A 27,899-nucleotide genomic window follows, 5' to 3' on the forward strand; every position below is an offset into this window, starting at 1 on the left:
AACAGCTCTCTGCCCTCTCTCTCCATTCTTATTGTAACAGCTCTCTGCCCATCTCCATTCTTATAGTAACAGCTCTCTGCCCCCCCTCCATTCTTATAGTAACAGCTCTCTGCCCTCTCTCTCCATTCTTATAGTAACAGCTCTCTGCCCCCCCTCCATTCTTATAGTAACAGCTCTCTGCCCCCCCTCCATTCTTATAGTAACAGCTCTCTGCCCTCTCTCTCCATTCTTATTGTAACAGCTCTCTGCCCATCTCCATTCTTATAGTAACAGCTCTCTGCCCCCCCTCCATTCTTATAGTAACAGCTCTCTGCCCTCTCTCTCCATTCTTATAGTAACAGCTCTCTGCCCCCCTCCGTTCTTATAGTAACAGGTCTCTGCCCCCCTCCATTCTTATAGTAACAGCTCTCTGCCCCTCTTCATTCTTATAGTAACAGCTCTCTGCCCCCCTCCATTCTTATAGTAACAGCTCTCTGCCCCTCTCCATTCTTACAGTAACAGCTCTCTGCCCCCCTCCATTCTTATAGTAACAGCTCTCTGCCCCTCTCCATTCTTACAGTAACAGCTCTCTGCCCCCCTCCATTCTTACAGTAACAGCTCTCGGCCCTCTTTCTCTCTCTATTTTTACAGTAACAGCTCTCTGCCCCAATCGTTCTTCATTCTTATAGTAACAGCTCTCTGCCCACTCTCTTCTTTCTTATAGTAACAGCTCTCTGCCCTCTCTCTTCTTTCTTACAGTAACAGCTCTCTGCCCTCTCTCTTCTTTCTTACAGTAACAGCTCTCTGCCCCAATCGTTCTTCATTTTTACTAGTAACAGCTCTCTGCCCGCTCTCTTCTTTCTTACAGCAACAGCTCTCTGCCCTCTCTCTTCATTCTTATAGTAACAGCTCTCTGCCCTCTCTCTTCATTCTTATAGTAACAGCTCTCTGCCCTCTCTCTTCATTCTTATAGTAACAGCTCTCTGCCCTCTCTCTTCTTTCTTATAGTAACAGCTCTCTGCTCTCTTCATTCTTATAGTAACAGCTCTCTGCTCTCTTCATTCTTATAGTGACAGCCCTCTGCCATCTTTCTCTCTCTATTTTTACAGTAACAGCTCTCTGCCCCAATTGTTCTTCATTCTTATAGTGACAGCTCTCTGCCCTCTCTCTTCTTTCTTACAGTAACAGCCCTCTGCCCTCTTTCTCTCTCTATTTTTACAGTAACAGCTCTCTGTCATCTCACCTCTCATTCTTCCCCTTTCCCTCCCTCTACCTCAAATCCTCTCGTCATCCCCTGGTTTGGTTAGGGCAGAACCCCTGCAGTCTCATTACCTAGTGGGCACACACTTTTTATGTGCTCATGTAATGTTAATGAAGCGCTGGGTTAGGAGACCTTCATAGGGCGCTTCCTGCCAAAGGGCGCAGATCATGTGTGTGATTGGATTAACAACTGGATGTGGGGGAGAGGGGGTAGGGGGGGGGGATTCTGTTTGGATTAAAGACCACCTGATGTTTGTGTGGCAAACACCCCTTTAAATACAAGTTCACCTACTTTGGAAGCTTTCAGGGCTTCTTTTTATCTTTTGCACGTTTTACACTTTTTTGGGGGGGGGAAATGACAGCGGAGGAGATATTTTGATGTCCTTTTCAACCCTGTGGTTCTGTCACTCTTACGGTGCTGTGGTTAAACTCCTGAGACCCAGAACACATATACGTGCGCAAACACACACACACAGACACACACACTTAAATACTGTGACCTTATCTGGGCCCCAACCTCAGGGCTAATCCTGATTTTAAAAAAAGGAACTACACAGGAAGTGTGTCTTCCCAGAGCCAATCCCTCTGTGTATATGTATTCAACACAGAACACTGCTTAGCCCCTGGGCCTCAAATCCACCACATGGACTCAACTAGGGTACATACAACTGGAAACAGCTGCATTGTTGCTGAAGAGCTGAACATGGAGCACAGATCTAGTGCTGTCTGACCCTCTGTGATGTCATAAGATTTCTGACTTAGACATTCTTTCAAACTCTCTGTGATGTCATAAGATTTCTGACTTAGACATTCTTTCAAAACCTCTGTGATGTCATAAGATTTCTGACTTAGACATTATTTCAAACTCTCTGTGATGTCATAAGATTTCTGACTTAGACATTCTTTCAAAACCTCTGTGATGTCATAAGATTTCTGACTTAGACATTCTTTCAAACTCTCTGTGATGTCATAAGATTTCTGACTTAGACATTCTTTCAAACTCTCTGTGATGTCATAAGATGCCTGATGCCTCGTTCAAATCTCCGACTTCAGTGCTTTCAAAACAACTGGGAACTCTGGGGGGAAAAAGGACTGGGATTTTTTATGTATTTCAACGGTCATCCAACTCAGGAACTCTGGCCTCTTTCTAGAGTATTTTTCCTGAGGTCCCAGTTGTTTTGAATTTGGCACATTCTGTCACACCCTCTATGACTTACATAGCATGTATGACTGACAGACATTCTGTCTGATGCTTTGTAATGTCACGAGATGCCTGACAGACAGTCTGTAATGTAACATTTTGTAATGTCACGAGATGCCTGACAGACAGTCTGTAATGTAACATTTTGTAATGTCACGAGATGCCTGACAGACATTCTGTAATGTAACATTTTGTAATGTCATGAGATGACTGACACACAGTCTGTAATGTAACATTTTGTAATGTCATGAGATACCTGACAGACAGTCTGTAATGTAACATTTTGTAATGTCATGAGATGACTGACACACAGTCTGTAATGTAACATTTTATAATGTCATGAGATACCTGACAGACAGTCTGTAATGTAACATTTTGTAATGTCATGAGATACCTGACAGACATACGGTAAAGAGGTCAATTAAACTCAACCAAAATAATTGAAGCCATGGAAACACGTGGTAGGAAAGATCCCATTGGGGAAAGATCCCATTGGGGAAAGATCCCAGATCTCATTGCCTGGGCAGTGGAACGTGTCCATTCTGTCACATCCTTTGTGATGTCATAACATCCGTGTGTGTTCGAGAGGGAAGCCTAAGGAAGCACACTGTAAACCAGTGAAGTCAAGGGATGTGCATCTTGCATTCCCCAAGATGGCATAGCAGTTCAGACGTCTTTTGTCCTCGTCTTGTCGTGTCCCGTTTATATATATTTACAATTTTTTTCACATACCTTTTTAAATATATTTTTAAATTTTCCATAAACTCATCTTCAAAACACTCTCCTGCAAACCGCCTAACCAATTTATATTTATAAAAAAAGTATTATTTACCTCAAATCTGTAATCCTCCAAGAAGCTAGCCAGAGACTAGCCAGAAGCTAGCCAGAAGCTAGCCAGAAGCTAATCAGAAGCTAGTTAGCTTCTTTACTGGCTAATCGTTAGTATTCAGCTAACCACGGTTTGTGGTCATCAGCTATCCTTTAGCTCGAAAATCTATCGCCAGTTTTGTACGGCGCAGCGCGGCTCGGAACGGAACATACGGACCAATTTTTCTCTCCATGTCCCTGGATTTCAACCGCTAACTCTGGACATTCCTACCTGGATCTCACAGCTAGCTAGCTGCTATCCGTGTGACTATCGGCTTTCGTCGATTCCGGAGCAAACATCAATTATTCCGGAGCTAGCCAGCTGAAGAGTTCCATCAATCACTCCTGGGCTACAATCACCTATCCGGACCCGTTTTTACTGCCTACGCGGAGCCCCACCGGGCCTTCACAACTGGACTGCCGACGTTATCTACCCGAAGGAGTTATCCGGCTGGCTCCTCCGTCGCGACGTTACCTGAACACCCATCTGTGGCCCGCTAACCGTTAGCTATCTTATCGGCTGCTATCTGAATAGACAATCGGACAATTAATTTATTTATTTGTATTATTTTTTTTTTTTTTCAACTTGGGCCTCTATAACTATATCTATTGTTTATTTTGTTGTTGTGTGATTTGGATTAATCCCCTCTACCACACGGAACCCCACTAATCTACTGACGGAACGCAAGAGGTGGCTAATAACAGACCTCCATCCTATGCTAGCTTGCTACCTATGGCCTGGCTAGCTGTCTAAATCGCCGTGACCCCCAAACAACCTCTCTACTCACTGGACCCTTTTGATCACTCGACTAAGCATGCCTCTCCTTAATGTCAATATGCCTTGTCCATTTCTGTTCTGGTTAGTGTTTATTGGCTTATTTCACTGTAGAGCCTCTAGTCCTGCTCACTAAATCTTATCCAAACTATTAGTTCCACCACCCACACATGCAATGACATCTACTGGTTTCAATGATGTTTCTAGAGACAATATCTCTCTCTTCATCACTCAATACCTAGGTTTACCTCCACTGTATTCACATCCTACCATACTTTTGTCTGTACATTATACCTTGATGCTATTTTATCGCCCCCAGAAACCTCCTTTTACTCTCTGTTCCAGACGTTCTAGACGACCAATTCTTATTGCTTTTAGCCGTACCCTTATTTTACTCCTCCTCTGTTCCTCTGGCGATGTAGAGGTGAATCCAGGTCCTGCAGTGCCTAGCTCCACTCCTATTCCCCAGGTGCTCTCTTTTGACGACTTCTGTAACCGTAATAGCCATGGTTTCATGCATGTTAACATTAGAAGCCTCCTCCCTAAGTTTGTTCTATTCACTGCTTTAGCACACTCTGCCAACCCGGATGTTCTAGCTGTGTCTGAATCCTGGCTTAGGAAGACCACCAAAAATTCTGAAATTTTAATCCCAAAAATCAACATTTTCAGACAAGATACAACTGCCAAAGGGGGCGTTGTTGCAATCTACTGCAAAGATAGCCTGCAGAGTTCTGTCCTACTATCCAGGTCTGTACCCAAACAATTTGTGCTTCTACTTTTAAAAATCCACCTCTCTAAAAACAAGTCTCTCACCGTTGCCGCCTGCTATAGACCACCCTCTGCCCCCAGCTGTGCTCTGGACACCATATGTGAACTGATTGCCCCCCATCTATCTTCAGAGCTCGTGCTGCTAGGCGACCTAAACTGGAACATGCCTAACACCCCAGCCATCCTACAATCTAAACTTGATGCCCTCAATCTCACACAAATGATCAATGAACCTACCAGGTACCTCCCCAAAGCCTTAAACACAGGCACCCTCATAGATATCATCCTAACCAACTTGCCCTCTAAATAAACCTCTGCTGTCTTCAACCAAGATCTCAGCGATCACTGCCTCATTGCCTGCATCCGTAATGGGTCAGCGGTCAAACGACCTCCACTCATCACTGTCAAACGCTCCCTGAAACACTTCAGCGAGCAGGCCTTTCTAATCGACCTGGCCGGGGTATTCTGGAAGGATATTGATCTCATCCCGTCAGTAGAGGATGCCTGGATATTTTTTTTAAATGCCTTCCTAACCATCTTAAATAAACACGCCCCATTCAAGAAATTTAGAACCAGGAACAGATATAGCCCTTGGTTCTCCCCAGACCTGACTGCCCTTAACCAACACAAAAACATCCTATGGCGTTCTGCATTAGCATCGAACAGCCCCCGTGATATGCAGCTGTTCAGGGAAGCTAGAAACCATTATACACAGGCAGTTAGAAAAGCTAAGGCTAGCTTTTTCAAGCAGAAATTTGCTTCCTGCAACACCAACTCAAAAAAGTTCTCGGACACTGTAAAGTCCATGGAGAATAAGAACACCTCCTCCCAGCTGCCCACTGCACTGAAAATAGGAAACATTGTCACCACTGATAAATCCACCATAATTGAGAATTTCAATAAGCATTGTTCTACGGCTGGCCATGCTTTCCACCTGGCTACTCCTACCCCGGTCAACAGCACTGCACCCCAAATAGCAACTCGCCCAAGCCTTCCCCATTTCTCCCAAATCCGTTCAGCTGATGTTCTGAAAGAGCTGCAAAATCTGGACCCCTACAAATCAGCAGGGCTAGACAATCTGGACCCTTTCTTTCTAAAATTATCTGCCGAAATTGTTGCCACCCCTATTACTAGCCTGTTCAACCTCTCTTTCGTGTCGTCTGAGATTCCCAAAGATTAGAAAGCAGCTGCTGTCATCCCCCTCTTCAAAGGGGGGGACACTATTGACCCAAACTGCTACAGATCTATATCTATCCTACCATGCTTTTCTAAGGTCTTCAAAAGCCAAGTCAACAAACAGATTACCGACCATTTCGAATCTCACCATACCTTCTCTCTCTGCTATAAAATCTGGTTTCATCTGGTCATGGGTGCACCTCAGCCACGCTCAAGGTCCTAAATGATATCTTAACCGCCATCGATAAGAAACATTACTGTGCAGCCGTATTCATTGATCTGGCCGAGGCTTTCGACTCTGTCAATCACCACATCCTCATCGGCAGACTCGACAGCCTTGGTTTCTCAAATGATTGGTTCACCAACTATTTCTCTGATAGAGTTCAGTGTGTCAAATCGGAGGGTCTGCTGTCCGGACCTCTGGCAGTCTCTATGGGGGTGCCACAGGGTTCAATTCTTGGACCGACTCTCTTCTCTGTATACATCCATGAGGTCGCTCTTGCTGCTGGTGAGTCTCTGATCCACCTCTACGCAGACGACACCATTCTGTATACTTCTGGCCCTTCTTTGGACACTGTGTTAACAACCCTCCAGGCAAGCTTCAATGCCATACAACTCTCCTTCTGTGGCCTCCAATTGCTCTTAAACACAAGTAAAACTAAATGCATGCTCTTCAACCGATCACTACCTGCACCTGCCCGCCTGTCCAACATCACTACTCTGGACGGCTCTGACTCTGAATACGTGGACAACTACAAATACTTAGGTGTCTGGTTAGACTGTAAACTCTCCTTCCAGACCCATATAAAACATCTCCAATCCAAAGTTAAATCTAGAATTGGCTTCCTATTTCGCAACAAAGCATCCTTCACTCATGCTGCCAAACATACCCTTGTAAAACTGACAATCCTACCAATCCTCGACTTTGGCGATGTCATTTACAAAATAGCCTCCAATACCCTACTCAATAAATTGGATGCAGTCTATCACAGTGCAATCCGTTTTGTCACCAAAGCCCCATATTCTACCCACCATTGTGACCTGTACGCTCTCGTTGGCTGGCCCTCGCTTCATATTCGTCGCCAAACCCACTGGCTCCATGTCATCTACAAGACCCTGCTAGGTAAAGTCCCCCCTTATCTCAGCTCGCTGGTCACCATAGCATCTCCCACCTGTAGCACACGCTCCAGCAGGTATATCTCTCTAGTCACCCCCAAAACCAATTATTTCTTTGGCCGCCTCTCCTTCCAGTTCTCTGCTGCCAATGACTGGAACGAACTACAAAAATCTCTGAAACTGGAAACACTTATCTCCCTCACTAGCTTTAGGCACCAGCTGTCAGAGCAGCTCACAGATTAATGCACCTGTACATAGCCCACCTATAATTTAGCCCAAACAACTACCTCTTTCCCTACTGTATTTAATTAATTTATTTATTTTGCTCCTTTGCACCCCATTATTTTTATTTCTACTTTGCACATTCTTCCATTGCAAATCTACCATTCCAGTGTTTTACTTGCTATATTGTATTTACTTTGCCACCATGGCCTTTTTCTGCCTTTACCTCCCTTATCTCACCTCATTTGATCACATCGTATATAGACTTGTTTATACTGTATTATTGACTGTATGTTTGTTTTACTCCATGTGTAACTCTGTGTCGTTGTATGTGTCAAACTGCTTTGCTTTATCTTGGCCAGGTCGCAATTGTAAATGAGAACTTGTTCTCAACTTGCCTACCTGGTTAAATAAAGGTGAAATAAATAAATAAATAAAATCTGCGACAGCTAAAAGTCTGACACTGACGTGGTTTTCCAACAGCAAGGCTTGGGTCAACATGTCAGTGTTTCCATCTTTCTAAAAGTTATTCTTGATAATGTCTCCAACCCCATATCAGATACTCACAGACTGAAACCATGTCTAATATATGTATGTTCTGTATGCGTGTATGTATTGATATATATATATATATATATATATATATATATATATATATATATATATATACACAGTTGAAGTCGGAAGTTTGCATACACTTAGGTTGGAGTCATTAAAACTAGTTTTTCAAACCACTCCACAAATGTCTTGCTAACAAACTGTAGTTTTGGCGAGTTGGTCAGGACATCTACTTTGTGCAAGTCATTTTTCCAACAATTGTTTACAGACAGATTATTTAACTTATAATTCACCGTATCACAATTCCAGTGGGTCAGAAGTTTACATACACTAAGTTGACTGTGCCTTTAAACAGCTTGGAAAATTCCAGAAAACGATGTCATGGCTTTAGAAGCTTCTCATAGGCTAATTGACATGATTTGAGTCAATTGTAGGTGTACCTGTGGATGTATTTCAAGGCCTACCTTCAAACTCAGTGCCGCTTTGCTTGAAATCATGGGAAAATCTAAGAAATCAGCCAAGACTTCAGAATTTTTTGGTTCATCACAGGGAGAAATTTCCAAGTGCCTGAAGGGACCACATTCATCTGTACAAACAATAGTACGAAAGTATAAACACCATGGGACCACACAGCTGTCATACCGCTCAGGAAAAAGACACGTTCTGTCTCCTAGAAATGAAGGTACATTGGTGCGAAAAGTGCAAATCAATCCCAGAACAACAGCAAAGGACCTTGTGAAGATGCTGGAGGAAACAGGTACAAAAGTATCTATTTCCACAGTAAAACGTGTCCTATATCGACATAACCATATAAAGGCCTGCTCAGCAAGGAAGAAGCCACTGCTCCAAAACGACCATAAAAAAGCCAGACTACGGTTTGCAACTGCACATGGGGACAAAGATCGTACTTTTTGGATAAATGACTTCTGGTCTGATGAAGCAAAAATAGAACTGTTTGGCCATAATGACGATCATTATGTTTGGAGGAAAAGGGGAGACGCTTGCAAGCTGAAGAACACCATCCCAACCGTGAAGGACGGGGGTGGCAGCGTCATGTTGTGGGGGTGCTTTGCTGCAGGAGGGACTGGTGCACTTCACTAAATAGATGGCATCATGAGGGGGAACAATATGTGAATATATTGAAGCAACATCTCCAGACATCAGTCAGGAAGTTAAAGCTTGGTCGCAAATGGGTCTTCCAAACGGATAATGACCTCAAGCATACTTCTAAAGTTGTGCTAAAATAGCTTAAGGACAACAAAGTCAAGGTATTGGAGTGGCCATTACAAAGCACTGACCTCAATCCTATAGAAAATTTGTAGGCAGAACAGAAAAACCTTGTGCGAGCAAGGAGGCCTACAAACCTTGCACCAGCTCTGTCAGGAGGAATGGGCCAAAATTCACCCAATTTATTGTGGGAAGCTTGTGGAAGGCTACCTGAAGCGTTTGACCCAAGTTAAACAATTTAAAGGCAACGCTACCAAATTCTAATTGAGTGTACGTAAACTTCTGACCCACTGGGAATGTGACGAAATAAATAAAAGCTGAAATAAATCATTTTCTCTACTATTATTCTGACCTTTCACAATCTGAAAATAAAGTGATGAGCCGAACTGACCTAAGACAGGGAATTTTTACTAGGATTAAATGTCAGGAATTGTGAAAAACTGAGTAATGTATTTGGCTAAGGTGAATGTAAACTTCTGACTTCAACTGTATATATATATATATAATTTGTATATATCCACTGTAAACATGAATCATGGCAAAGTCTGTTCCTGTTTCAGTCATGTCTTTGGTCACGTTCACGTGGGTCAAACTAAACAAATAATGATTGGTTGACGATAGAACCTCCCACTATGTAGAAAATGGCTGCAGGGTGAACTTGTTATTGGGCAAATGCAGAAACTTGCAGTCGACTGCAGACAAAAGTGATCCGCTCAAACTCGCCCACTGTCTGACCTTTTGTGATGTCACTGACAGACATTGGGCTTGTTCGACATTGCAGCTGAGAGTGCAAGCGACTGACAACTGACTAACAAATCACCTTGCATCATAAATAACTACTCATTATTATTTGTAGATCAGTCAGTCACCATTTGCCCACAATGCATCATGGTTTTGATGCTGTTGAACACAGCCACTGCCTGATCATCTGTCACGTCACTGCTGTCTGATTGACAGACTCCGCTGAACCTTTGTGATATGATGTCACAGCTGTCTGTCTGTAGACATTGGGAACTCTGAAAAATATGAGGTCAAATCATGACGTCAGTGATCTTCAGCTCGGAAAGTCAGAGTTCTAGAAAGAGGCTAAAATTCCAAGTTGGAATATTGAGTTGGATGTAGAATTCCGAGTTTTTCAGCCATTGTGTCTCAATATAATGTTCCATCAGTAGTGAGTAGATCTGTTTCTCATAAAGCTAGTCACAGCAGTCATAGAAGGCAGCGTCACGCAGGGTTTAGACCTTCTCACAGAGATCACAACCATATGTCAACTCCCCCCCCCATTTCCTTACGTCTCTCTCCATAAACAAGGTATAATTAAAAATTAAAATGATTGCCCAGTATGCCATACCTGAAACAAAGCAGAGATGGAAAACTATCCCTGTGGTTAAGTGGCCAGAGCAGTGCCTTATTAAACCCGTCACATGCTTTCCATTCAAAACAGTTGGTGCATTCACTACTGGTCAAAAGTTTCAGAACACCTACTCATTCAAGGGCTTTTCTTTATTTTGACTATTTTCTACATCGTAGAATAATAGTGAAGACATCAAAACTATGAAATAACACGTATGGAATCATGTAGTAACCAAAAAAACTGTTAAAACAAACAAAAATATATGTTATATTTGAGATTCTTCAAATAGCCACCCTTTGCCTTCATGACAGCTTTGCACACACTTGGCATTCTCTCAACCAGCTTCATGAGGGAGTCCCCTGGAATGCATTTCAATTAACAGCTGTGCCTTCTTAAAAGTTAATTTGTGGAATTTCTTTCCTCCTTAATGCGTTTGAGCAAAATCAGTTTAACAAGTGGGGTTAGGGTGGTATACAGAAGATAGCCTTATTTGGTAAAATACCAAGTCCATTTTATGGAAATAACAGCTCAAATAATGACTTCATCATTACTTTGAGACATGAAGGTCAGTCAATACAGAACATTTCAAGAACTTTTAAAGTTTCTTCAAATGCAGTTGCAAAAACCATCATGTGCTGTGAAGAAACTGGCTCTCATGAGGACCGCCACAGGAAAGGAAGACCCAGAGTTACCTCTGCTGCAGAGGATAAGTTCATTAGAGTTAACTAGCTCTCATGAGGACCGCTACAGGAAAGGAAGAACCAGAGTTACCTCTGCTGCAGAGGATAAGTTCATTGGGGCGGCAGGGTAGCCTAGTGGTTAGAGCGTTGGACTAGTAACCGGAAGGTTGCGAGTTCAAACCCCCGAGCTGACAAGGTACAAATCTGTCGTTCTGCCCCTGAACAGGCAGTTAACCCACTGTTCCCAGGCCGTCATTGAAAATAAGAATTTGTTCTTAACTGACTTGCCTGGTTAAATAAAGGTAAAATAAAAAAAAAATAAAAAAAATTAGAGTTAACTGGCTCTCATGAGGACCGCTACAGGACAGGAAGACCCAGAGTTACCTCTGCTGCAGAGGATACATTCATTAGAGTTAACTGGCTCTCATGAGGACCGCCACAGGACAGGAAGACCCAGAGTTACCTCTGCTGCAGACGATAAGGTCATTAGAGTTAACTGGCTCTCATGAGGACCACCACAGGACAGGAAGACCCAGAGTTACCTCTGCTGCAGAGGATACATTCATTAGAGTTACCTGTCTCTCATGAGGACCGCCACAGGACAGGAAGACCCAGAGTTACCTCTGCTGCAGAGGATAAGGTCATTAGAGTTAACTGTCTCTCATGAGGACCGCCACAGGACAGGAAGACCCAGAGTTACCTCTGCTGCAGACGATAAGGTCATTAGAGTTAACTGGCTCTCATGAGGACCACCACAGGACAGGAAGACCCAGAGTTACCTCTGCTGCAGAGGATACATTCATTAGAGTTACCTGTCTCTCATGAGGACCGCCACAGGACAGGAAGACCCAGAGTTACCTCTGCTGCAGAGGATAAGTTCATTAGAGTTAACTGTCTCTCATGAGGACCACCACAGGACAGGAAGACCCAGAGTTACCTCTGCTGCAGAGGATACATTCATTAGAGTTAACTGGCTCTCATGAGGACCGCCACAGGAAAGGAAGACCCAGAGTTACCTCTGCTGCAGACAATAAGGTCATTAGAGTTAACTGTCTCTCATGAGGACCGCCACAGGACAGGAAGACCCAGAGTTACCTCTGCTGCAGAGGATACATTAATTAGAGTTAACTGGCTCTCATGAGGACCGCCACAGGACAGGAAGACCCAGAGTTAACTGTCTCTCATGAGGACCGCCACAGGAAAGGAAGACCCAGAGTTACCTCTGCTGCAGAGGATAAGTTCATTAGAGTTAACTGGCTCTCATGAGGACCGCCACAGGAAAGGAAGAACCAGGGTTACCTCTGTTGCAGAGGATACGTTCATTAGAGTTACCAGCCTCAGAAATTGAAGCCCAAATTATTGCTTCACAGAGTTCAAGTAACAGACACATCTCAACATCAACTTTTCAGAGGAGACTGTGTGAATCAGGCCTTCATGGTCGAATTGCTGCAAAGAAACCACTACTAAAGGACACCAATAAGAAGAACAGACTTGATTGGGCCAAGAAACACGAGCAATGGACATTAGACTGTGGAAATCTGCCCTTTGGTCTGGAGTCCAAATTGGAGATTTTTGGTTCCAACTGCAGTGTCTTTGTGAAACGCGATGTGGGTGAACGGATGATCTCTGCATGTGTATTTTCCACCGTAAAGCATGGAGGACGAGGTGTTATGGTGTGGGGGTGCTTTGCTGGTGACACTGTCTGTGATTTATTTAGAATTCAAGGCACACTTAACCAGCATGGCTGCCACAGCATTCTGCAGCGATACTGTAAGGATATACAGTACGCTGAAAGTCGGGAAGCAAGTCCAGGGACAGAATACATTTAATTAATAAATGAACAAAACAAGAAACACAAACAGCGCACCAACATGAAACAGCAACAATGATGACTGGGGAAGGAACCAAAGGGAGAGACTTATAAAAGGCAGGTAATCAAGGAGGTCATGGAGTCCAGGTGAGTGTCATTATGCACGTAACGCTGGTGACAGGTGTGCGCAATAACGAGCAGCCTGGTGACCTAGAGGCCGGAGAGGAAGCACATGTGACAGATACGCCATCCCATCTGGTTTGGGTTTAGTTGGACTATCATTTGTTTTTCAACAGGACAATGACCCAACACACCCAACACAGGCTGTGTAAGGGCTATTTTACCAAGAAGGAGAGTGATGGAGTGCTGCATCAGATGACCTGGCCAACTCAAAACCAAATGAGATGGTTTTCGATGAATCGGAACAACAGCAGAGAGAAGGAAAAGCAGCCAACAAGTGCTCAGCATATGTGGGAACTCCTTCAAGACTGTTGGAAAAGCATTTGAGGTGAAGCTGGTTGAGAGAATGCCAAGAGTGTGCAAAGCTGTCAAAGGCAAAGGATGGCTACTTTGAAGAATCTAAAATCTAAAATATATTTTGATTTGTTTAACACTTTTGTGGATAGTACATGTGTGTTATTTCAGAGTTTTGAAGAAAAGAGAAAATAGTTTAAAAGAAATAGTAGGAAATAAAGAAAAACCATTGAATTTATTTAACTAGGCAAGTCAGTTAAGAACAAATTCTTATTTTCAATGACGGCCTAGGAACACAGTGGGTTAGCTGCCTTGTTCAGGGGAACAGTGGGTCAACTGCCTTGTTCAGGGGAACAGTGGGTTAACTGCCTTGTTCAGGGGAACAGTGGGTTAACTGCCTTGTTCAGGGGAACAGTGGGTTAACTGCCTTGTTCAGGGGAACAGTGGGTTAGCTGCCTTGTTCAGGGGAACAGTGGGTTAACTGCCTTGTTCAGGGGCAGAACGACAGATTTATACCTTGTCAGCTCGGGGGTTTGATCTTACAACCTTTTGGTTATTAGTCCAATGCTCTAACCACTAGGCTACCCTGCCGCCAAGAATGAGAAGGGGTTAAAAACTTTGCCCGGTAGTGTACGTTATGACAAAATGTCATATTCTTTGTTTGTTTTGGTGTTCAATTTTTTTCTCCCCCATCAATTAAAACCAGTTAAATATAACTAAATGTAATCTATGTAATCCACAAAAGTAAGTATTATCCTGAGAGGGCCATGAACAATAACTAGTAATGCTGCATACTCCAAGAAAGGTTCAAAATCTCACCTTTCTGATTAAAATTGTTATACATTACTGAAGTGTAGCCACTTCTGAGGACACAAGCTCAGGTACACCAGTACAAGTATTATAAAAATAGGAAATATTTTATATGACACATTTCATAATCAACAAAACAAAATATATAGTATAATCACATTTTTATAAATTACTAACTGAGATATCACCTTCCTTATTACTGTAAAATAGATACAGTATTTGTATGTGTAGTGTTAAGAGAAAAATGTGCACATTTTCTAAAGGTCTCTTGATCGAAACGTCGGCACCATCGCTGTGAAGGTCTCACAGAGCTCCAGCTTGGCTTCCTGACCTCGTTAGGAGCTCATCTTTCATCTCATATTACTCGTCTGTCTATGACAAACAGAAAGTGTTTTTTTTATCTGAGTTATTTCAGATGAATGGCTATCGATCTCTGAATGTGCTACGGTGATGAAACGACTATCTTCTGTTGAAGGATTGTGGGCAAGTGCTTTGTGACATAGGGTTCAGCCAGGAATTGATGGACAGTCAGAAGAGCGAATGAATTAATAGGAGGAACATCCCAGCTTGAAGTGGTTTCAGATTTCACTTCCTACGTCACACACAGGCTCAAATAATAGACTACTGTGTCTGTGGGTACCAGGGCTATCACTCAGTTTAAGCCATTTCAATCTAGAGTGTCCATAGATCTGCGGTTTAATACCTGATGTGAACTGTCCAGGTGTGGCCAACGCCCTGCGGTTTAATACCTGATGTGAACTGTCCAGGTGTGGCCAACGCCCTGCGGTTTAATACCTGATGTGAACTGTCCAGGTGTGGCCAACGCCCTGCGGTTTAATACCTGATGTGAACTGTCCAGGTGTGGCCAACGCCCTGCGGTTTAATACCTGATGTGAACTGTCCAGGTGTGGCCAACGCCCTGCGGTTTAATACCTGATGTGAACTGTCCAGGTGTGGCCAACGCCCTGCGGTTTAATACCTGATGTGAACTGTCCAGGTGTGGCCAACGCCCTGCGGTTTAATACCTGATGTGAACTGTCCAGGTGTGGCCAACGCCCTGCGGTTTAATACCTGATGTGAACTGTCCAGGTGTGGCCAACGCCCTGCGGTTTAATACCTGACGTGAACTGTCCAGGTGTGGCCAACGCCCTGCGGTTTAATACCTGATGTGAACTGTCCAGGTGTGGCCAACGCCCTGCGGTTTAATACCTGATGTGAACTGTCCAGGTGTGGCCAACGCCCTGCGGTTTAATACCTGACGTGAACTGTCCAGGTGTGGCCAACGCAGCGCCCTGCAGGCTGCTGTTAACAGATACGGTATATGTGGACCAGGGTTGGCATGTTTAACCAGGCAGGACACTTGAGGGGCCAAAGGTTACACTCATGTGTGTTAGGAGTGGTAACCCTGTGGTATATGAGACCTACACTAGACTAACCCAAAGTCGTAGCATGTTAGCTTTTACTGTAGACTTTTATGAATCGCTAGTTAGCTAGTTAGCTAGTTAGCTAGTTAGCTAGTTAGCTATGCTTCAGAAACTACGGACAACTTCGTTCAAATGGCACACGGAGGCATAGAAACGGTATCCTTTATAGAGCCTGACTGACTGGATACTACAGGAACACAGAGCCTGACTGACTGGATACTACAGGACCATAGAGCCTGACTGACTGGATACTCCAGGACCATAGAGCCTGACTGACTGGATACTACAGGACCATAGAGCCTGACTGACTGGATACTCCAGGAACACAGAGCCTGACTGACTGGATACTCCAGGAACATAGAGCCTGACTGACTGGATACTCCAGGACCATAGAGCCTGACTGACTGGATACTCCAGGAAAACAGAGCTGACTGGATACTCCAGGAACACAGAGCTGACTGGATACTCCGGGAACACAGAGCTGACTGGATACTCCAGGAACACAGAGCCTGACTGACTGGATACTCCAGGAACACAGAGCCTGACTGACTAGATACTCCAGGAACACAGAGCCTGACTGACTGGATACTCCAGGAACACAGAGCTGACTGGATACTCCAGGAACACAGAGCCTGACTGACTAGATACTCCAGGAACACAGAGCCTGACTGACTGGATACTCCAGGAACACAGAGCTTGACTGACTGGATACTCCAGGAACACAGAGCCTGACTGACTGGATACTCCAGGAACACAGAGCCTGACTGACTAGATACTCCAGGAACACAGAGCCTGACTCACTAGATACTCCAGGAACACAGAGCCTGACTGACTAGATACTCCAGGACCATAGAGCCTGACTGACTAGATACTCCAGGAACATAGAGCCTGACTGACTAGATACTCCAGGAACATAGAGCCTGACTGACTAGATACTCCAGGAACATAGAGCCCGACTGACTAGATACTCCAGGACCATAGAGCCTGACTGACTAGATACTCCAGGAACATAGAGCCTGACTGACTAGATACTCCAGGAACATAGAGCCTGACTGACTAGATACTCCAGGAACATAGAGCCTGACTGACTGGATACTCCAGGACCATAGAGCCTGACTGACTGGATACTCCAGGAACATAGAGCCTGACTGACTAGATACTCCAGGACCACAGAGCCTGACTGACTAGATACCCCAGGACCATAGAGCCTGACTGACTGGATACTCCAGGAACACAGAGCCTGACTGACTAGATACCCCAGGACCATAGAGCCTGACTGACTGGATACTCCAGGACCATAGAGCCTGACTGACTAGATACCCCAGGACCATAGAGCCTGACTGACTGGATACTCCAGGACCATAGCGCCTGACTGACTAGATACCCCAGGACCACAGAGCCTGACTGACTGGATACTCCAGGAACATAGAGCCTGACTGACTGGATACGCCAGGAACATAGAGCCTGACTGACTGGATACTCCAGGACCACAGAGCCTGGCTGACTGGATAAACCAGGAACACAGAGCCTGACTGACTAGATACTCCAGGACCACAGAGCCTGACTGACTGGATACTCCAGGAACATAGAGCCTGACTGACTAGATACTCCAGGAACATAGAGCCTGACTGACTGGATACTCCAGGAACACAGAGCCTGACTGACTAGATACCCCAGGACCATAGAGCCTGACTGACTGGATACTCCAGGAACATAGAGCCTGACTGACTGGATACTCCAGGAACATAGAGCCTGACTGACTAGATACTCCAGGAACACAGAGCCTGACTGACTGGATACCCCAGGACCATAGAGGCTGACTGACTGGATACTCCAGGACCATAGAGCCTGACTGACTAGATACTCCAGGAACACAGAGCCTGACTGACTAGATACTCCAGGAACACAGAGCCTGACTGACTAGATACTCCAGGACCATAGGGCCTGACTGACTGGATACTCCAGGAACATAGAGCCTGACTTACTAGATACTCCAGGAACATAGAGCCTGACTGACTGGATACTCCAGGACCATAGAGCCTGACTGACTAGATACCCCAGGACCATAGAGCCTGACTGACTGGATACTCCAGGACCATAGAGCCTGACTGACTAGATACTCCAGGAACACAGAGCCTGACTGACTAGATACTCCAGGAACACAGAGCCTGACTGACTAGATACTCCAGGACCATAGAGCCTGACTGACTGGATACTCCAGGAACACAGAGCCTGACTGACTAGATACTCCAGGACCATAGAGCCTGACTGACTGGATACTCCAGGAACACAGAGCCTGACTGACTAGATACTCCAGGAACACATTGCCTGACTGACTAGATACTCCAGGACCATAGAGCCTGACTGACTGGATACTCCAGGAACACAGAGCCTGACTGACTAGATACTCCAGGAACACAGAGCCTGACTGACTAGATACTCCAGGACCATAGAGCCTGACTGACTGGATACTCCAGGACCATAGAGCCTGACTGACTAGATACTCCAGGAACACAGAGCCTGACTGACTAGATACTCCAGGACCATAGAGCCTGACTGACTGGATACTCCAGGACCATAGAGCCTGACTGACTAGATACTCCAGGAACACAGAGCCTGACTGACTAGATACTCCAGGACCACAGAGCCTGACTGACTGGATACTCCAGGAACATAGAGCCTGACTGACTAGATACTCCAGGAACATAGAGCCTGACTGACTGGATACTCCAGGAACACAGAGCCTGACTGACTAGATACCCCAGGACCATAGAGCCTGACTGACTGGATACTCCAGGAACATAGAGCCTGACTGACTGGATACTCCAGGAACATAGAGCCTGACTGACTAGATACTCCAGGAACACAGAGCCTGACTGACTGGATACCCCAGGACCATAGAGGCTGACTGACTGGATACTCCAGGACCATAGAGCCTGACTGACTAGATACTCCAGGAACACAGAGCCTGACTGACTAGATACTCCAGGAACACAGAGCCTGACTGACTAGATACTCCAGGACCATAGGGCCTGACTGACTGGATACTCCAGGAACATAGAGCCTGACTTACTAGATACTCCAGGAACATAGAGCCTGACTGACTGGATACTCCAGGACCATAGAGCCTGACTGACTAGATACCCCAGGACCATAGAGCCTGACTGACTGGATACTCCAGGACCATAGAGCCTGACTGACTAGATACTCCAGGAACACAGAGCCTGACTGACTAGATACTCCAGGAACACAGAGCCTGACTGACTAGATACTCCAGGACCATAGAGCCTGACTGACTGGATACTCCAGGAACACAGAGCCTGACTGACTAGATACTCCAGGACCATAGAGCCTGACTGACTGGATACTCCAGGAACACAGAGCCTGACTGACTAGATACTCCAGGAACACATTGCCTGACTGACTAGATACTCCAGGACCATAGAGCCTGACTGACTGGATACTCCAGGAACACAGAGCCTGACTGACTAGATACTCCAGGAACACAGAGCCTGACTGACTAGATACTCCAGGACCATAGAGCCTGACTGACTGGATACTCCAGGACCATAGAGCCTGACTGACTAGATACTCCAGGAACACAGAGCCTGACTGACTAGATACTCCAGGAACACAGAGCCTGACTGACTAGATACTCCAGGACCATAGAGCCTGACTGACTGGATACTCCAGGACCATAGAGCCTGACTGACTGGATACTCCAGGAACACAGAGCCTGACTGACTGGATACTCCAGGAACATAGAGCTTGACTGACTGGATACTCCAGGAACATAGAGCCTGACTGACTGGATACTCCAGGACCATAGAGCCTAACTGACTGGATAATCCAGGACCATAGAGCCTAACTGACTGGATACTCCAGGAACATAGAGCCTGACTGACTAGATACTCCAGGAACACAGAGCCTGACTGAATGGATACTCCAGGAACATAGAGCCTGACTGACTGGATACTCCAGGACCATAGAGCCTGACTGACTAGATACTCCAGGAACACAGAGCCTGACTGACTAGATACTCCAGGAACACAGAGCCTGACTGACTGGATACTCCAGGACCATAGAGCCTGACTGACTGGATACTCCAGGAACACAGAGCCTGACTGACTGGATACTCCAGGACCATAGAGCCTGACTGACTAGATACTCCAGGACCATAGAGCCTGACTGACTGGATACTCCAGGAACACATAGCCTGACTGACTGGATACTCCAGGAACACAGAGCCTGACTGACTGGATACTCCAGGAACATAGAGCCTGACTGACTGGATACTCCAGGAACACAGAGCCTGACTGACTGGATACTCCAGGAACACAGAGCCTGACTGACTAGATACTCCAGGACCACAGAGCCTGACTGACTGGATACTCCAGGAACATAGAGCCTGACTGACTAGATACTCCAGGAACATAGAGCCTGACTGACTGGATACTCCAGGAACACAGAGCCTGACTGACTGGATACTCCAGGAACACAGAGCCTGACTGACTAGATACTCCAGGACCACAGAGCCTGACTGACTGGATACTCCAGGAACATAGAGCCTGACTGACTAGATACTCCAGGAACATAGAGCCTGACTGACTGGATACTCCAGGAACACAGAGCCTGACTGACTAGATACCCCAGGACCATAGAGCCTGACTGACTGGATACTCCAGGAACATAGAGCCTGACTGACTGGATACTCCAGGAACATAGAGCCTGACTGACTAGATACTCCAGGAACACAGAGCCTGACTGACTGGATACCCCAGGACCATAGAGCCTGACTGACTGGATACTCCAGGACCATAGAGCCTGACTGACTAGATACTCCAGGAACACAGAGCCTGACTGACTAGATACTCCAGGAACACAGAGCCTGACTGACTAGATACTCCAGGACCATAGAGCCTGACTGACTGGATACTCCAGGAACATAGAGCCTGACTGACTAGATACTCCAGGAACATAGAGCCTGACTGACTGGATACTCCAGGACCATAGAGCCTGACTGACTAGATACCCCAGGACCATAGAGCCTGACTGACTGGATACTCCAGGACAATAGAGCCTGACTGACTAGATACTCCAGGACCATAGAGCCTGACTGGATACTCCAGAAACACAGAGCCTGACTGACTAGATACTCCAGGAACACAGAGCCTGACTGACTAGATATCCCAGGACCATAGAGCCTGACTGACTGGATACTCCAGGAACACAGAGCCTGACTGACTAGATACTCCAGGAACACAGAGCCTGACTGACTAGATACTCCAGGACCATAGAGCCTGACTGACTGGATACTCCAGGACCATAGAGCCTGACTGACTAGATACTCCAGGAACACAGAGCCTGACTGACTAGATACTGCAGGAACACAGAGCCTGACTGACTAGATACTCCAGGACCATAGAGCCTGACTGACTGGATACTCCAGGACCATAGAGCCTGACTGACTGGATACTCCAGGAACACAGAGCCTGACTGACTGGATACTCCAGGAACATAGAGCCTGACTGACTGGATACTCCAGGAACATAGAGCCTGACTGACTGGATACTCCAGGACCATAGAGCCTAACTGACTGGATACTCCAGGACCATAGAGCCTAACTGACTGGATAATCCAGGAACATAGAGCCTGACTGACTAGATACTCCAGGAACACAGAGCCTGACTGACTGGATACTCCAGGAACATAGAGCCTGACTGACTGGATACTCCAGGACCATAGAGCCTGACTGACTAGATACTCCAGGAACACAGAGCCTGACTGACTAGATACTCCAGGAACACAGAGCCTGACTGACTAGATACTCCAGGAACACAGAGCCTGACTGACTAGATACTCCAGGACCATAGAGCCTGACTGACTGGATACTCCAGGAACATAGAGCCTGACTGACTAGATACTCCAGGAACATAGAGCCTGACTGACTGGATACTCCAGGACCATAGAGCCTGACTGACTAGATACCCCAGGACCATAGAGCCTGACTGACTGGATACTCCAGGACCATAGAGCCTGACTGACTAGATACTCCAGGAACACAGAGCCTGACTGACTAGATACTCCAGGAACACAGAGCCTGACTGACTAGATACTCCAGGACCATAGAGCCTGACTGACTGGATACTCCAGGAACACAGAGCCTGACTGACTAGATACTACAGGACCATAGAGCCTGACTGACTGGATACTCCAGGAACACAGAGCCTGACTGACTAGATACTCCAGGAACACATTGCCTGACTGACTAGATACTCCAGGACCATAGAGCCTGACTGACTGGATACTCCAGGAACACAGAGCCTGACTGATTAGATACTCCAGGAATACAGAGTCTGACTGACTAGATACTCCAGGACCATAGAGCCTGACTGACTGGATACTCCAGGACCATAGAGCCTGACTGACTAGATACTCCAGGAACACAGAGCCTGACTGACTAGATACTCCAGGAACACAGAGCCTGACTGACTAGATACTCCAGGACCATAGAGCCTGACTGACTGGATACTCCAGGACCATAGAGCCTGACTGACTGGATACTCCAGGAACACATAGCCTGACTGACTGGATACTCCAGGAACATAGAGCCTGACTGACTGGATACTCCAGGAACATAGAGCCTGACTGACTGGATACTCCAAGACCATAGAGCCTAACTGACTGGATAATCCAGGACCATAGAGCCTAACTGACTGGATACTCCAGGAACATAGAGCCTGACTGACTAGATACTCCAGGAACACAGAGCCTGACTGACTGGATACTCCAGGAACATAGAGCCTGACTGACTGGATACTCCAGGACCATAGAGCCTGACTGACTGGATACTCCAGGAACACAGAGCCTGACTGACTGGATACTCCAGGACCATAGAGCCTAACTGACTGGATACTCCAGGACCATAGAGCCTGACTGACTAGATACTCCAGGAACACAGAGCCTGACTGACTAGATACTCCAGGACCATAGAGCCTGACTGACTGGATACTCCAGGACCATAGAGCCTGACTGACTGGATACTCCAGGAACACAGAGCCTGACTGACTGGATACTCCAGGAACATAGAGCCTGACTGACTGGATACTCCAGGAACATAGAGCCTGACTGACTGGATACTCCAGGACCATAGAGCCTAACTGACTGGATACTCCAGGACCATAGAGCCTAACTGACTGGATAATCCAGGAACATAGAGCCTGACTGACTAGATACTCCAGGAACACAGAGCCTGACTGACTGGATACTCCAGGAACATAGAGCCTGACTGACTGGATACTCCAGGACCATAGAGCCTGACTGACTAGATACTCCAGGAACACAGAGCCTGACTGACTAGATACTCCAGGACCATAGAGCCTGACTGACTGGATACTCCAGGACCATAGAGCCTGACTGACTGGATACTCCAGGAACACAGAGCCTGACTGACTGGATACTCCAGGAACATAGAGCCTGACTGACTGGATACTCCAGGAACATAGAGCCTGACTGACTGGATACTCCAGGACCATAGAGCCTAACTGACTGGATACTCCAGGACCATAGAGCCTAACTGACTGGATAATCCAGGAACATAGAGCCTGACTGACTAGATACTCCAGGAACACAGAGCCTGACTGACTGGATACTCCAGGAACATAGAGCCTGACTGACTGGATACTCCAGGACCATAGAGCCTGACTGACTAGATACTCCAGGAACACAGAGCCTGACTGACTAGATACTCCAGGAACACAGAGCCTGACTGACTAGATACTCCAGGAACACAGAGCCTGACTGACTAGATACTCCAGGACCATAGAGCCTGACTGACTGAATACTCCAGGAACATAGAGCCTGACTGACTAGATACTCCAGGAACATAGAGCCTGACTGACTGGATACTCCAGGACCATAGAGCCTGACTGACTAGATACCCCAGGACCATAGAGCCTGACTGACTGGATACTCCAGGACCATAGAGCCTGACTGACTAGATACTCCAGGAACACAGAGCCTGACTGACTAGATACTCCAGGAACACAGAGCCTGACTGACTAGATACTCCAGGACCATAGAGCCTGACTGACTGGATACTCCAGGAACACAGAGCCTGACTGACTAGATACTACAGGACCATAGAGCCTGACTGACTGGATACTCCAGGAACACAGAGCCTGACTGACTAGATACTCCAGGAACACATTGCCTGACTGACTAGATACTCCAGGACCATAGAGCCTGACTGACTGGATACTCCAGGAACACAGAGCCTGACTGACTAGATACTCCAGGAACACAGAGTCTGACTGACTAGATACTCCAGGACCATAGAGCCTGACTGACTGGATACTCCAGGACCATAGAGCCTGACTGACTAGATACTCCAGGAACACAGAGCCTGACTGACTAGATACTCCAGGAACACAGAGCCTGACTGACTAGATACTCCAGGACCATAGAGCCTGACTGACTGGATACTCCATGACCATAGAGCCTGACTGACTGGATACTCCAGGAACACATAGCCTGACTGACTGGATACTCCAGGAACATAGAGCCTGACTGACTGGATACTCCAGGAACATAGAGCCTGACTGACTGGATACTCCAAGACCATAGAGCCTAACTGACTGGATAATCCAGGACCATAGAGCCTAACTGACTGGATACTCCAGGAACATAGAGCCTGACTGACTAGATACTCCAGGAACACAGAGCCTGACTGACTGGATACTCCAGGAACATAGAGCCTGACTGACTGGATACTCCAGGACCATAGAGCCTGACTGACTGGATACTCCAGGAACACAGAGCCTGACTGACTGGATACTCCAGGACCATAGAGCCTAACTGACTGGATACTCCAGGACCATAGAGCCTGACTGACTAGATACTCCAGGAACACAGAGCCTGACTGACTAGATACTCCAGGAACAAAGAGCCTGACTGACTGGATACTCCAGGACCATAGAGCCTGACTGACTGGATACTCCAGGACCATAGAGCCTGACTGACTAGATACTCCAGGAACACAGAGCCTGACTGACTAGATACTCCAGGAACACAGAGCCTGACTGACTAGATACTCCAGGAACACAGAGCCTGACTGACTAGATACTCCAGGACCATAGAGCCTGACTGACTGGATACTCCAGGAACATAGAGCCTGACTGACTAGATACTCCAGGAACATAGAGCCTGACTGACTGGATACTCCAGGACCATAGAGCCTGACTGACTAGATACCCCAGGACCATAGAGCCTGACTGAAAGGATACTCCAGGACCATAGAGCCTGACTGACTAGATACTCCAGGAACACAGTGCCTGACTGACTAGATACTCCAGGAACACAGAGCCTGACTGACTAGATACTCCAGGACCATAGAGCCTGACTGACTGGATACTCCAGGAACACAGAGCCTGACTGACTAGATACTACAGGACCATAGAGCCTGACTGACTGGATACTCCAGGAACACAGAGCCTGACTGACTAGATACTCCAGGAACACATTGCCTGACTGACTAGATACTCCAGGACCATAGAGCCTGACTGACTGGATACTCCAGGAACACAGAGCCTGACTGACTAGATACTCCAGGAACACAGAGCCTGACTGACTAGATACTCCAGGACCATAGAGCCTGACTGACTGGATACTCCAGGACCATAGAGCCTGACTGACTAGATACTCCAGGAACACAGAGCCTGACTGACTAGATACTCCAGGAACACAGAGCCTGACTGACTAGATACTCCAGGACCATAGAGCCTGACTGACTGGATACTCCAGGACCATAGAGCCTGACTGACTGGATACTCCAGGAACACATAGCCTGACTGACTGGATACTCCAGGAACATAGAGCCTGACTGACTGGATACTCCAGGAACATAGAGCCTGACTGACTGGATACTCCAAGACCATAGAGCCTAACTGACTGGATAATCCAGGACCATAGAGCCTAACTGACTGGATACTCCAGGAACATAGAGCCTGACTGACTAGATACTCCAGGAACACAGAGCCTGACTGACTGGATACTCCAGGAACATAGAGCCTGACTGACTGGATACTCCAGGACCATAGAGCCTGACTGACTGGATACTCCAGGAACACAGAGCCTGACTAACTGGATACTCCAGGACCATAGAGCCTAACTGACTGGATACTCCAGGACCATAGAGCCTGACTGACTAGATACTCCAGGAACACAGAGCCTGACTGACTAGATACTCCAGGAACAAAGAGCCTGACTGACTGGATACTCCAGGACCATAGAGCCTGACTGACTGGATACTCCAGGAACACAGAGCCTGACTGACTGGATACTCCAGGACCATAGAGCCTGACTGACTGGATACTCCAGGAACACAGAGCTGACTGGATACTCCAGGAACACAGAGCTGACTGGATACTCCAGGAACACAGAGCTGACTGGATACTCCAGGAACACAGAGCCTGACTGACTGGATACTCCAGGAACACAGAGCCTGACTGACTAGATACTCCAGGAACACAGAGCCTGACTGACTGGATACTCCAGGAACACAGAGCTGACTGGATACTCCAGGAACACAGAGCCTGACTGACTAGATACTCCAGGAACACAGAGCCTGACTGACTGGATACTCCAGGACCATAGAGCCTGACTGACTGGATACTCCAGGACCATAGAGCCTGACTGACTAGATACTCCAGGAACACAGAGCCTGACTGACTAGATACTCCAGGAACACAGAGCCTGACTGACTAGATACTCCAGGACCATAGAGCCTGACTGACTGGATACTCCAGGACCATAGAGCCTGACTGACTGGATACTCCAGGAACACATAGCCTGACTGACTGGATACTCCAGGAACATAGAGCCTGACTGACTGGACACTCCAGGAACATAGAGCCTGACTGACTGGATACTCCAAGACCATAGAGCCTAACTGACTGGATAATCCAGGACCATAGAGCCTAACTGACTGGATACTCCAGGAACATAGAGCCTGACTGACTAGATACTCCAGGAACACAGAGCCTGACTGACTGGATACTCCAGGACCATAGAGCCTGACTGACTGGATACTCCAGGAACACATAGCCTGACTGACTGGATACTCCAGGAACATAGAGCCTGACTGACTGGATACTCCAGGAACATAGAGCCTGACTGACTGGATACTCCAAGACCATAGAGCCTAACTGACTGGATAATCCAGGACCATAGAGCCTAACTGACTGGATACTCCAGGAACATAGAGCCTGACTGACTAGATACTCCAGGAACACAGAGCCTGACTGACTGGATACTCCAGGAACATAGAGCCTGACTGACTGGATACTCCAGGACCATAGAGCCTGACTGACTGGATACTCCAGGAACACAGAGCCTGACTGACTGGATACTCCAGGACCATAGAGCCTAACTGACTGGATACTCCAGGACCATAGAGCCTGACTGACTAGATACTCCAGGAACACAGAGCCTGACTGACTAGATACTCCAGGAACAAAGAGCCTGACTGACTGGATACTCCAGGACCATAGAGCCTGACTGACTGGATACTCCAGGACCATAGAGCCTGACTGACTAGATACTCCAGGAACACAGAGCCTGACTGACTAGATACTCCAGGAACACAGAGCCTGACTGACTAGATACTCCAGGAACACAGAGCCTGACTGACTAGATACTCCAGGACCATAGAGCCTGACTGACTGGATACTCCAGGAACATAGAGCCTGACTGACTAGATACTCCAGGAACATAGAGCCTGACTGACTGGATACTCCAGGACCATAGAGCCTGACTGACTAGATACCCCAGGACCATAGAGCCTGACTGAAAGGATACTCCAGGACCATAGAGCCTGACTGACTAGATACTCCAGGAACACAGAGCCTGACTGACTAGATACTCCAGGAACACAGAGCCTGACTGACTAGATACTCCAGGACCATAGAGACTGACTGACTGGATACTCCAGGAACACAGAGCCTGACTGACTAGATACTACAGGACCATAGAGCCTGACTGACTGGATACTCCAGGAACACAGAGCCTGACTGACTAGATACTCCAGGAACACATTGCCTGACTGACTAGATACTCCAGGACCATAGAGCCTGACTGACTGGATACTCCAGGAACACAGAGCCTGACTGACTAGATACTCCAGGAACACAGAGCCTGACT

The 27,899-nt window shown here is 46.7% G+C and overlaps 1 protein-coding gene across 2 annotated transcripts in view; it reads right to left on the bottom strand.

The window, feature by feature from the left end:
* Positions 1–27,899, bottom strand: part of LOC110503425 (neprilysin-like) — a 181,203-nt gene that overhangs the window by 47,623 nt on the left and 105,681 nt on the right. The gene's annotated exons all lie outside the window — the stretch shown is intronic.

This window comes from Oncorhynchus mykiss, chromosome 24 (genome assembly GCF_013265735.2).
Source record: "Oncorhynchus mykiss isolate Arlee chromosome 24, USDA_OmykA_1.1, whole genome shotgun sequence".
Lineage (NCBI taxonomy): Eukaryota > Metazoa > Chordata > Actinopteri > Salmoniformes > Salmonidae > Oncorhynchus > Oncorhynchus mykiss.